The sequence below is a fragment of the Sarcophilus harrisii genome, chromosome 2 (genome assembly GCF_902635505.1).
Source record: "Sarcophilus harrisii chromosome 2, mSarHar1.11, whole genome shotgun sequence".
In the NCBI taxonomy this organism is placed as follows: Eukaryota; Metazoa; Chordata; class Mammalia; order Dasyuromorphia; family Dasyuridae; genus Sarcophilus; species Sarcophilus harrisii.
Window position 1 is genome coordinate 169463365 of NC_045427.1, and position 9970 is coordinate 169473334.

The 9970-nt window shown below is 36.6% G+C and overlaps 1 long non-coding RNA gene across 1 annotated transcript; it reads left to right on the top strand.

Annotated features, from left to right (window-relative positions):
• Positions 1–2279: 2279 nt before the first annotated feature.
• LOC116421106 lies at positions 2280–9448 on the top strand. Its single transcript, XR_004231423.1, has 3 exons — positions 2280–2320; positions 7146–7268; positions 9224–9448. It is a non-coding gene; the product is annotated as an uncharacterized LOC116421106 (long non-coding RNA).
• Positions 9449–9970: the final 522 nt, after the last annotated feature.

The following is a 9970-nucleotide window of genomic DNA, read 5'->3' on the forward strand; positions in this document are numbered from 1 at the left end:
GGGTTCTGACTTTTGATCCAGTCTGCTGTCTGCCTCCTCTTTATGGGGGAGTTCATCCCATTCACATTTATGGTTAGAATTACTAAATCTGTATTTCCTGCCATCCTAATAACCCCAGATTATGCTTTACTTTTTCTTGCCTCCCTCAACCCTCTTTCCCCTTTTTGAATTTATGTACCCCACTTGTATCACAATGCTTACCCTCTTAAATCCCTCCCTCCCCCCCTTTGAATCTTTTCCCCTTCCTTCCCTTATTACTTTTTTTCTTTTCCCTTTTCCTTTCCCCCTTTTTTAATGAGGCAAGAGGGAATTTTCTCTAAACAAATGTCAAGTATTTTTTCTTTGAGCCAACTCTGATGAGAGTAAGATTCATACAATGTTCCTCCCCCTCTCTAAATTCCCTCAGATATGATAAGTTTCCTTTCCCTCTTTGTGGGATGTGGTTTCCCTCTTTTTTTCCCTCCTTCCCACCTTATTCTGCCATCATCCCTTTTCCATATCTACTTCCCTTTTTTATGTTATATCAGTACAATCAAATTATACATGTATTCTTTTTGTATATCCACAACAGAAATATAATTCTCAAGAGTTATTTTTACCTTTTCTGCATCTCTTGAGTTCTATGGTTGGAGATCAAATTTTTTGTTTAGTTCTGCCTTTTTTCCTTAGAAAGAAATGGAATTCATTTGTTTCACTAAATATCCATCTTCTTCCCTGGAAGAAAATGCTCAGCTTATCTGGGTAGTTTATTCTTGGCTGCATCCCAAGTTCTTTTGCCTTTTGGAATATCAGATTCCAGGCCCTTCAATCCTTTAATGTGGAGGCAGCCAGATCTTGCGTGATCCTTATTGTGGCACCTCGTATTTAAATTGTGTTTTTTGGCTGCTTGTAAAATTTTTTCCTTAATCTGATAGCTCTGAAATTTGGCCACAATATTCCTTGGGGTTTTTATTTTAGGGTTTCTTTCAGAAGGTGTTCGGTGAATTCTTTCAATGCCTATTTTACCTTCTGATTCTATTACATTTGGGCAGTTCTCTTTCATGATTTCTTGTAAAATAGTATCTAGGCTTTTTTTTCATCATAGTTTTCAAAGTCCAATAATCCTCAGTTATCTCTGATCTATTTTCCAAGTCTGTCATTTTAAGTGATAATTCTGGTTTTTTCCAGTTTGTCATTTTTTTGTTTTGCTTGACTGATTCTTGCTGTCTCAATGAATCATTAGTTTCTATTTGTTCAGTTCTAATTTTAAAAATTATTTTTTCATTAGCTTTTACTTCTTTCTGTATATTCAATTGAGTTTTTTAAATGTATTGTTTGGTCTGTGAATTTTTTCCATTTCACTAATTTTTTTTTTTTTTTAGTGAATTATTTTCTTTTCAATTCACAGATCCTACTTTCTTTTGAGTTCTTTGTCTTTTTAATTCACAAATCCTACTTTCTAGTGAACTCTTTTATTTTTCAATTACAATTCTTCTTTCCTGAAATTTTTCCTTTTTAATTTATTTCAGGAAGTTGTTGGTCTTTTGTAAGACTTCTCTTTCCTTTCCCCATTTATCTTCTAATTCTCTTTTGAGACTTTTAATGGTCTCTTCTATGAGAAAATCATGTAAAAGAGGACAGTCTGGTGCATGTTTGCTATTTGCTGTCTCTTTAGGTTTGCTGACCTGCTCTTTTTCTGCATAGAAGCTATTGATAGTTCTTTTCATCTCTTTATTCATGTTTTAAAGCCTTTAGGATATGTTTCCTAGGCAAGGGGATTACCAGCTTCCTCTGCAGAACAGGAGAGATGTAAACCGGTTTCCGGTCCGAGGTAGGGGGTGCTCTGGGAGGTTTTCCCTTCCCCCAACGGGTTATTCCATTAGTATTGAAGTACCCAGTAGGGCTGTGTGGGTTAGCGATTGCCCTAGGCTAGAGACTAGTGAAAGTGTCACTGCCCCAGCCCAGAGCCTCTTGTGGGGCTGTGGGTATTAGCAACTGACCGCAAACTGCTGATTCTACTGCAATTCTGCCCGGCAATCTCTGCCCCAATGTCTCTGCCCAACAAATTGGCCTTGCGAAAGCTCTATGCCCCAAGCCGAGCCCCCCACTGTGCAGATTAGAGGCTAACCTGGGCTGTGCCCTCCTGCAATGCAGGTTCGCAACTGCCCCAAGGAAAAGCCCTGTACTGCAGGTTGGGGCTGCGAGCTTGTGCTGAGATCTGTGCTTTCACTTTCGGTTTGAGGCTCTCCTGGGAACCTAATTTCTCTCCCAGTCTAACCTGATCTCCCCCCTAGCCCTGGAACAAACCTTTTTTGGTGAGACTGCAGATTTTCTTTGGCTGGTGAGTTGTTATACTTCTTATCTTTACAAATTGTAGCAGTCAAGACTATTGTTGAGGTTCTATATTATATTGATAAAGAGGGTAAGAGAAGAGCTTAGAAAGTCGCGTGTACCTTCTCCGCCATCTGAAACAGTCATAATTTGGTTTCCTTATTACCTACTCTTGTACTAAAATTTAAAGAGAAGAACAATCAAGAAGTAGAGAAGTGAAAGATACATAATTCAAAATGTGGTGATAAAGAAAAGACACAAGAAACCTGAAGAAAGCAGAAATATGATTATGAAGGTTATTATGAAAGTGAATATGCAAAAAAAACATTATATTTGCTCAAAGTGCGAGACAAATGAAGAGTGAATAAAGATTGGTGATGAGATAACTGGGGAGACACATAGACATAGGGCAGTGTGGGGAGGAGAGGGAAGAAAGACACAGAGAAATACAGAAAAAGAAATACAGAGGCTCACTTTAAAGGTTGAGGTCTGCTCTTGGGCACAGGAAAAAGTGTCCTGAGCTGCTTCAATAGGGAGACAGGACTTCAAGTTTCACTGTGGCCGAGGCTGCAGGCTTTCCCATTGCTCTTCCTGGACTTGGCCAAGTCTTGCCTGTTATGCTGGAATTCAGGGGCTCACTATTTGCTTTCTCTGTTTCAAAGGTCTACACTTCCTATGATCATTAGCTAAGAATCGTGCTGGTCCAACCCTGCTGTAGTGTGTGGGCCTTCCTTTTTTCTCTAATCAAGATGAAGGGAAACAGCCTCCCTGGGCAAAGGAGTTGTGTGGGAGGCAGTTTTTACTGAAGTGCACAAAGTTGTATGTGTAACAAAGGAGGGGAGGTCTGGGAAAGGCAGTATGTGGCAATAAGGGTTTTACTTATTTAAAGAACACAAGAAGCTAGGGCAGAAAAGGATTGGTGCATCTTCATCATTATTTCAATATTACAGCAAGACTAGGATCCTAGCTGGAAGAGAATTCAAGTTCCTCATAAACCCTTCAATTTTATATTAAAAATTGAAGCCAGGAAAATTTTGACCTAGTTTAAGGTACAAAGCTAGTAAGGGGTCGGTGTGGTATCAAACTGAATTAAGGAAGAAGTTTCTGAAAACCTTTTCAATAAACTTAAGTAAAGTAAAACTTAAACAAAACACAAAGTTCCTATGGCTGAATAATTTAAACAAGTTGTTAATATAAGAAAAATGATGTCTATGAAGTTCCACAGCACATATTTCAATATTTTTCATATTTCTCATATCTTCCTTATTCTAGATCTAATTACATCATCTGTGAAATAATAGGTTTGAAATAATCTCTAGTACAACATAGCTTTAAATTCTCTGATCTTTGATGAAAAATCTTTCAGTTTTTTCCAAAGTAATTAATATGATGGGCGAAGTTATGAAATATAGTAAACAAGAAGTTGTATGATTTTATTGAATAGGGCCATAGTAAATAAAGATGGGGGAACAAGATGCCCTCCTTCATGCTAGATCTCTTTATATTAGAATAACTCAGAAAAGAATTTCTGAAAGAGATTGTTTTTCTTATTTTGCCTAGCACTTGGTAATCCCAGTGAAATATGAAAAAAGAAAATTCTGGGCAGCTAGATGCTGAGTGAAATGAGCAGGGCCAGAAGATCATTATATACTTCAACAACAATACCATATGATGACCAATTCTGATGGACCTGGCCATCCTCAGCAATGAGATGAACCAAATCAGTTCCATTGGAGCAGTAATGAATTGAACCAGCTACGCCCAGTGTAAGAATTCTGGGAGATGACTAAAAACCATTACATTGAATTCCCAATCTCTATATTTTTGCCCACTTGCATTTTTGATTTCCTTCACAGGCTAATTGTACAATATTTTAGAGTCCTATTCCTTATGTTCAGCAAAATAATGGTTTGGTCATGTATACTTTTTGTGTATCTAATTTATACTTTAATATATTTAACATCTACTGGTCATCCTGCCATCTGGGGGAGAGAGTAGGGGGAAGAAGGGGAAAAATTGGAACAAGAGGTTTGGCAATTGTCAATGCTGTAAAGTTACCCATACATATAACCTGTAAATAAAAGGCTATTAAAAAATAAAAATAAAAAAATAATTCTGGGCAGCTAGAGGTAGGTTTGTCCCAGTCAAGCAGGAGAGTGCACTGAGTCACAGAGACCTATAAAAGGAAAAAAAAAGGAGGAAGAATACATTATAAATTGATTGCAATCACTATCTTTCCATCTCCCATCTCCTTGTTTGATCACTCTCTATATAACAAAAATCTTGAACTCCGTTCTTATATTTGAGTCCAAGCTGAGTCTTCATGTCTCATTAAGATAAGAGGAACTTTTCCATGTTCACAACTTTTATAACCACAGATTTCTTTGCCAAGACTTTGTCTCAATACTATTGACAGTGTGCTGACTATGTAGAAGATAATGGTGGTCAGATATTAAAGAGTGAACATTCTGGTTGTGGAAGTTCTGCTCAGTCTGCTACAGCCATGTGGAACTGAAATAGAATGGGAAGTTACTTATTCATTTTAAAATTCTATGTCTCCTACCACTTCCCTTCTCTCGTCTTTATGTTTTATCTTCAAAAAACAATTGCAATATCTGTATAGTGTTAAGAAGGCTGGTTTCTTGGTCAGGTAGCTCTGAGTCCCAATGCTCCCTCTCTGTCACAAAATGATTGAGGACTGCAAATCACTTGATCTTTTAGAGTTTCAGGCACTACTCCCAGACCCTCAGCTGTACAGATGGTCATAACCTGCATTACTAGGGGGAGTTTCTTCTCTAAAATTTTCCCGAATCCTTGAAAGGGCTTGCATATCCCCCAAATGTATGCCTTCCCCACAAACACACACTCTTGTCTCCCTCTCTCCTTCTAGATCCTGTGGATCCTTTCACAAACTTCATGTGTCTAATGCAAACGATCCTTCAGAAGCATCTTTTGCTCATGGACTTTCATAGTCACCCTCCTCATCCCATTTGCTCTTTCTTGCTCAATCCTGGAAGCTATAAGAGGGAGTGTAGGAGTTGGGGATCTGAGGAATCATAGATGCCACTGGGGGCATCCGGGCTGCTGACTCCCCAAGCTCTTTCCCTTGACTCGAAGTAAATCCCACTTTTGGTGTTCTTTACAATATATGACAGAAAACCACTCCAGGTTCATGGACAACTTGCAGTAACTGTCTAATTTCCCCTTCATTTTTAATGGGAGAATGTTTGGTTGCTTATAGTTCTCTTTCTTTTTATATAATGGGAAATGAATTGATTTCTTATGTATTATACAGCCCTCTGCTGAAATACCCAAGCAAGAGAAAATCCAGGACAACCAAAATAATGTCAATTTAAGAGCATTTATTGCTAGCTAGCAACTGAAACCCACGAGAACAGGGGAGTCATTCTGGAGCAGTTTCAGACACACATATTTAAATGGAAAAAATGCCCCACAACATTTATCACACTAAAGATTTCAATCCCATTCAAGAGGCAAGCATTAAGAAGGAGACAATATTTCTTTAAGTTTTATATTTGTGAAATTGTCATGGTCTTAAGACAGCATATCTGGGGGCTGTGTGTGACAGCAGTTGGAGATAGAAAATATCACCAGTTTTAGGGATGAAGAGCTGGAAACATAGTTCTGACTGCAGACAGAGCTGAAGCTGAAATAAAGTTCTCATGGTCTCAGGAGTGCCTAAGGAGCTCAGCAACAGCGTCCATTTCACTAGAAATAAGGCTTTTATCAAAAAAAGTTGCTGCAAACATTTTTCATCACATTCTGTCTATCTTCTAATCTTGGCTGCATTGGTTTTATTTGTGCAAAAAAACTTATTATACAGTATGCTTAAAATTATTCACTTTATATCTTATAATAATCTCTTTATGTTCAATCATGAATTTTCCCCTGTTGATGAATCTAACAAATAAATTATTACTTGGTCTCAAAATTTGTTTTCTATATCATCCTTTATTTTTAAATTATTTACTCATTTTGATTTCATCTTGGTATAGAGTGCACTAAATCTAGTTCATTTACACTGTTTTCCATTTCCTCAGCATTTTTGCCAAATGATGAGTATTTGTCCCAAAAGCTTAAATCTTTGGGTACGATCAAATACTAGATTTCTAAGATCTTTTATTCTAGTTTACTGTGTGTTCTACTGTTTTCTACTAATCCACCACTCTACATTTTAGCTGGCAAAGTGATAATTTTGAAGATTTCCCTTTGATAATATAGTGTGCAATCTGAAAAGGCTAGACCAACTTTCTTCAAATATTTTTTAAATTTATTTTCTTTAAATCCTGACCTTTTTCCCCCCAAGTCTATGTTATTGTTTTTTCTAGCCATACAAATTGATTTTTGGTAGTTTGATTCACATGATACTAAATAAGTAATTAGTTTAAATAGATTTTTCATATTTATTATAGTGGTTTGGCCTAGGAAGAGGCTCTCCTGCAGGAAGAAAGTGCCTATGACTGAATCTGTTTTAGCCAAAACATTCAATGTGCTCCTCCCCATGCCAATTTACCTTTGGCCAGAGGATGGAAAAAGAGTCCACATGACTTGGACTCTTTTTTGGTTGCATAATATATGAGATGATTTATAATTTCTTTGTGGACTGAGCAAACTTTTAAAAATCTCCATGTTCCTTCACTATTGGTTAACTTTCTAGCTATACATATATATGTGTGTGTGTGTGTGTTTGTGTGTGTGTGTGTGTGTGTGTATAATACCATTCCAGTATCTTGAAAAGTTTCCTTCTGTCAGATTCAAGTGTGGACAGCAGTATTCCAGCTGGTTCTGATCTCACTTGTCTTGTGTCCTCCTAGCTTCTCCTTGGATGAGCTTCCCTGTTGGTCCTGTAATTCCCAGGTTCCAGTCAACAGTTATCATGAGGACCTTCCACCTGGTTTTCATGATACTTTTTGTGATCATCTACAGTACTGACACAGGTAAGGAGTAGACTAATTTTTAAGGAGAGATCACTATGAATATGGAGGATGAGCTCAAAAAGGTACCTCATGAATTGATAGGAATTAGGGGCCTTTGGAGTAATGTTGGAACATGTCTGATACTAAAGGCGATTAAAAAAAAAAAGCTTTTTCCCCTTACTTTAAGCTCAGTATTAGAACAAATTTAGGCAGACAATGATATACTTATGACCATGTAAAGGAAGGGCTAGGGGGAAAGGGCACTGAGAAATCTTGATTTGAGATTTTTATGTGTTTTCAAAACTCTTCAAAAGTCCAAGAAGTTAGGACAGCTTGGATAGGTCTGATATGTTTTCAGAATCACACCAGATTTGTAGGATTCTATGTTGGAGGTGTTTGAGAATGGAACTAGAAATGCCTCTACCCAGTTTTAGAGATGAAAAAACTGAAGTCATAACTGTTTCAAGATAAAAGAAGTAATGAGAATGGCAAGGCTTAGATTCAAACTCAAAAGTCATGCATGCCAAAATTGAAATAATTCACACTTTTTCTGCTGCATCATGATGCACTATTTCTGTTTTATATAAGGATTCCTATTATTGTTTACAATGCCTGGGACATTATAGATATTTAAGAAATATTTGGCTATTGGAGGATTTATAATAATTTTTCTCTCTTTATCTCATGGTGTACAAAGGCTTCTATATACTCTTTTTCCTGGCCAGACCTGCTAGGATCATATTTCTTTGAAACACTGTTGTTTTGTCTCCCAAATAAAGAATTCCTCACTGCTTCAGTTTCTTTGTTCCCCACAAACTATTTTTTTGTATTAATAGCATTTTCATCAGATTGTTTATATAAGGAAATTGAAGTGCACCACCTTGGATTTGAAAGAGTGCACTCAGTGGTAGGAGTCACAAGACTTGGGATCAGATCCTAGTTCTGATACTTAAAGCTTAAGTAAACCTACCAATTCCCCTTTTCTCATGATTCTTGTTAACTAATCTATAAAATTACAGGCAATAGTTTAGATGATTACTAAGCACCCTTAAATATTCTGTTTTTTTCTGACTTTTATGAAATTCATTTCTAGAGACAAAAGGAGATTGTTTTCTTGAGTTTCCACCATGATGAATCTGAGTCTATTTTAATATTTGGCAGTGATAGCTAACACTGTAATTTTTTCTTTCTTTGCTTTTTTCCTTTTTTCCTTATTTCTTTCCTTTTTTAGTGAGGCAATCATGGTTAAGTGACTTGCCCAGAACCACACAGCCTACTAAATGTCAGGTGTCTGAGGCCAGATTTAAACTCAGGCCCCCCTGACTCCAGAATCTGTGCTCTATCCACAATGCCACTAAGTACTCCTATTTTCAATTTTTAAAAAATTTTTTGAACTTACTGTTGTCATTCTTCAAATGATGAAGCTAAGATAAATCAAGATTAACTGACTTATGCAAGATAACTCATCTGAAATATCTGTCTGAGGTCCAAATTTGTCAAGTGTGCCAGTGCTAACTGGCTTCTTGATTTTAGGTTGAGCCCTTTATGTAGAGGTATTTACAAACATGGGAATTTACTATGGACTGACACATAGTTAGACATGTTATACCAGTGAAAGCCCCCATCCAGTCTCTATACTTATTTCATTCTTTTCATAATCTTTTAAGGTAGTTTAGTATGAGTAAGATGTCTCCCATTTTATGCGTAATTGAATAAAGACTCAGAGAACTGAAATTCTCAAGGCTGCATTGTGTTTAAAACTGTCACTTTAGGAGTAAAATCCTGTACATCTATTATCAAGACCAGTATGTTTTGTTTACATTTTACCATATTACATTGTTTATTAAAAGATTATATTTTAAAAATCAAGTTAATGAATAAACTCTCTAATCTATAATTCAGATTACAACAAAATATCCCTTTTTCTATGGATTTATAAAGACAGATTTCAAAACATCTTTTTCTTCTTTTAACAGATTTTAGTTTCCTAAATCAAAGTCATGAATGTGTGCAAAGTGGAGGCAGATGTCGTATAAGTAAATGCAAACCACCAACTGTTTCCTCGGGAATGTGTAATTTTGATGTTGAACATTGTTGTGTACCACCAGATGTTGCTAATAGGAGACGAAAACGTTATAAATGGAAATTTTTGGATATGGAAGTATAATAAAGCATAATAAAAATATAAAAAATCAAAGAAGTTAAAATTCATGGAATATTAATTTTTCTTTGAATAAAGTAAAATTTATTTGGAAAACATGCTTCCGTTTTTGTGAGACAATTGGGGTACAGTGACTTGTCCAGGGTCTCACAACAATTAAGGTTTTAGTGTCTGAAGCTGCATGTGAACTCAGGTTCTCCTGATTCCTGTGCTGGTGCTCTATCCCTTGTGCCATCTAGCTGCCCTGAAAGTATACATCCTAAAACAGAAATGATTCCTGCAGCTTTGCAGACTCAAATGACTGACATGCTATCTCACAAAACCATAATAAAGAATATGTATACACAAACACACACACACACAAATACACACACACATATAAGGCAGAGAGCCAAGATGGCAGAGAGTAGACATGTCTCTTTCTGAGTTCCTTTTAGCATCCCTCAGATTAGCAACAGATCAAACTCTGAATTGGTTTTGGAGTGATGGAACCTGTGATGACTACGTATTTTAAAATCAGCCAGAGTCAGGAATTCAGGTTAGGGGAAAGCTGTCAATCTTT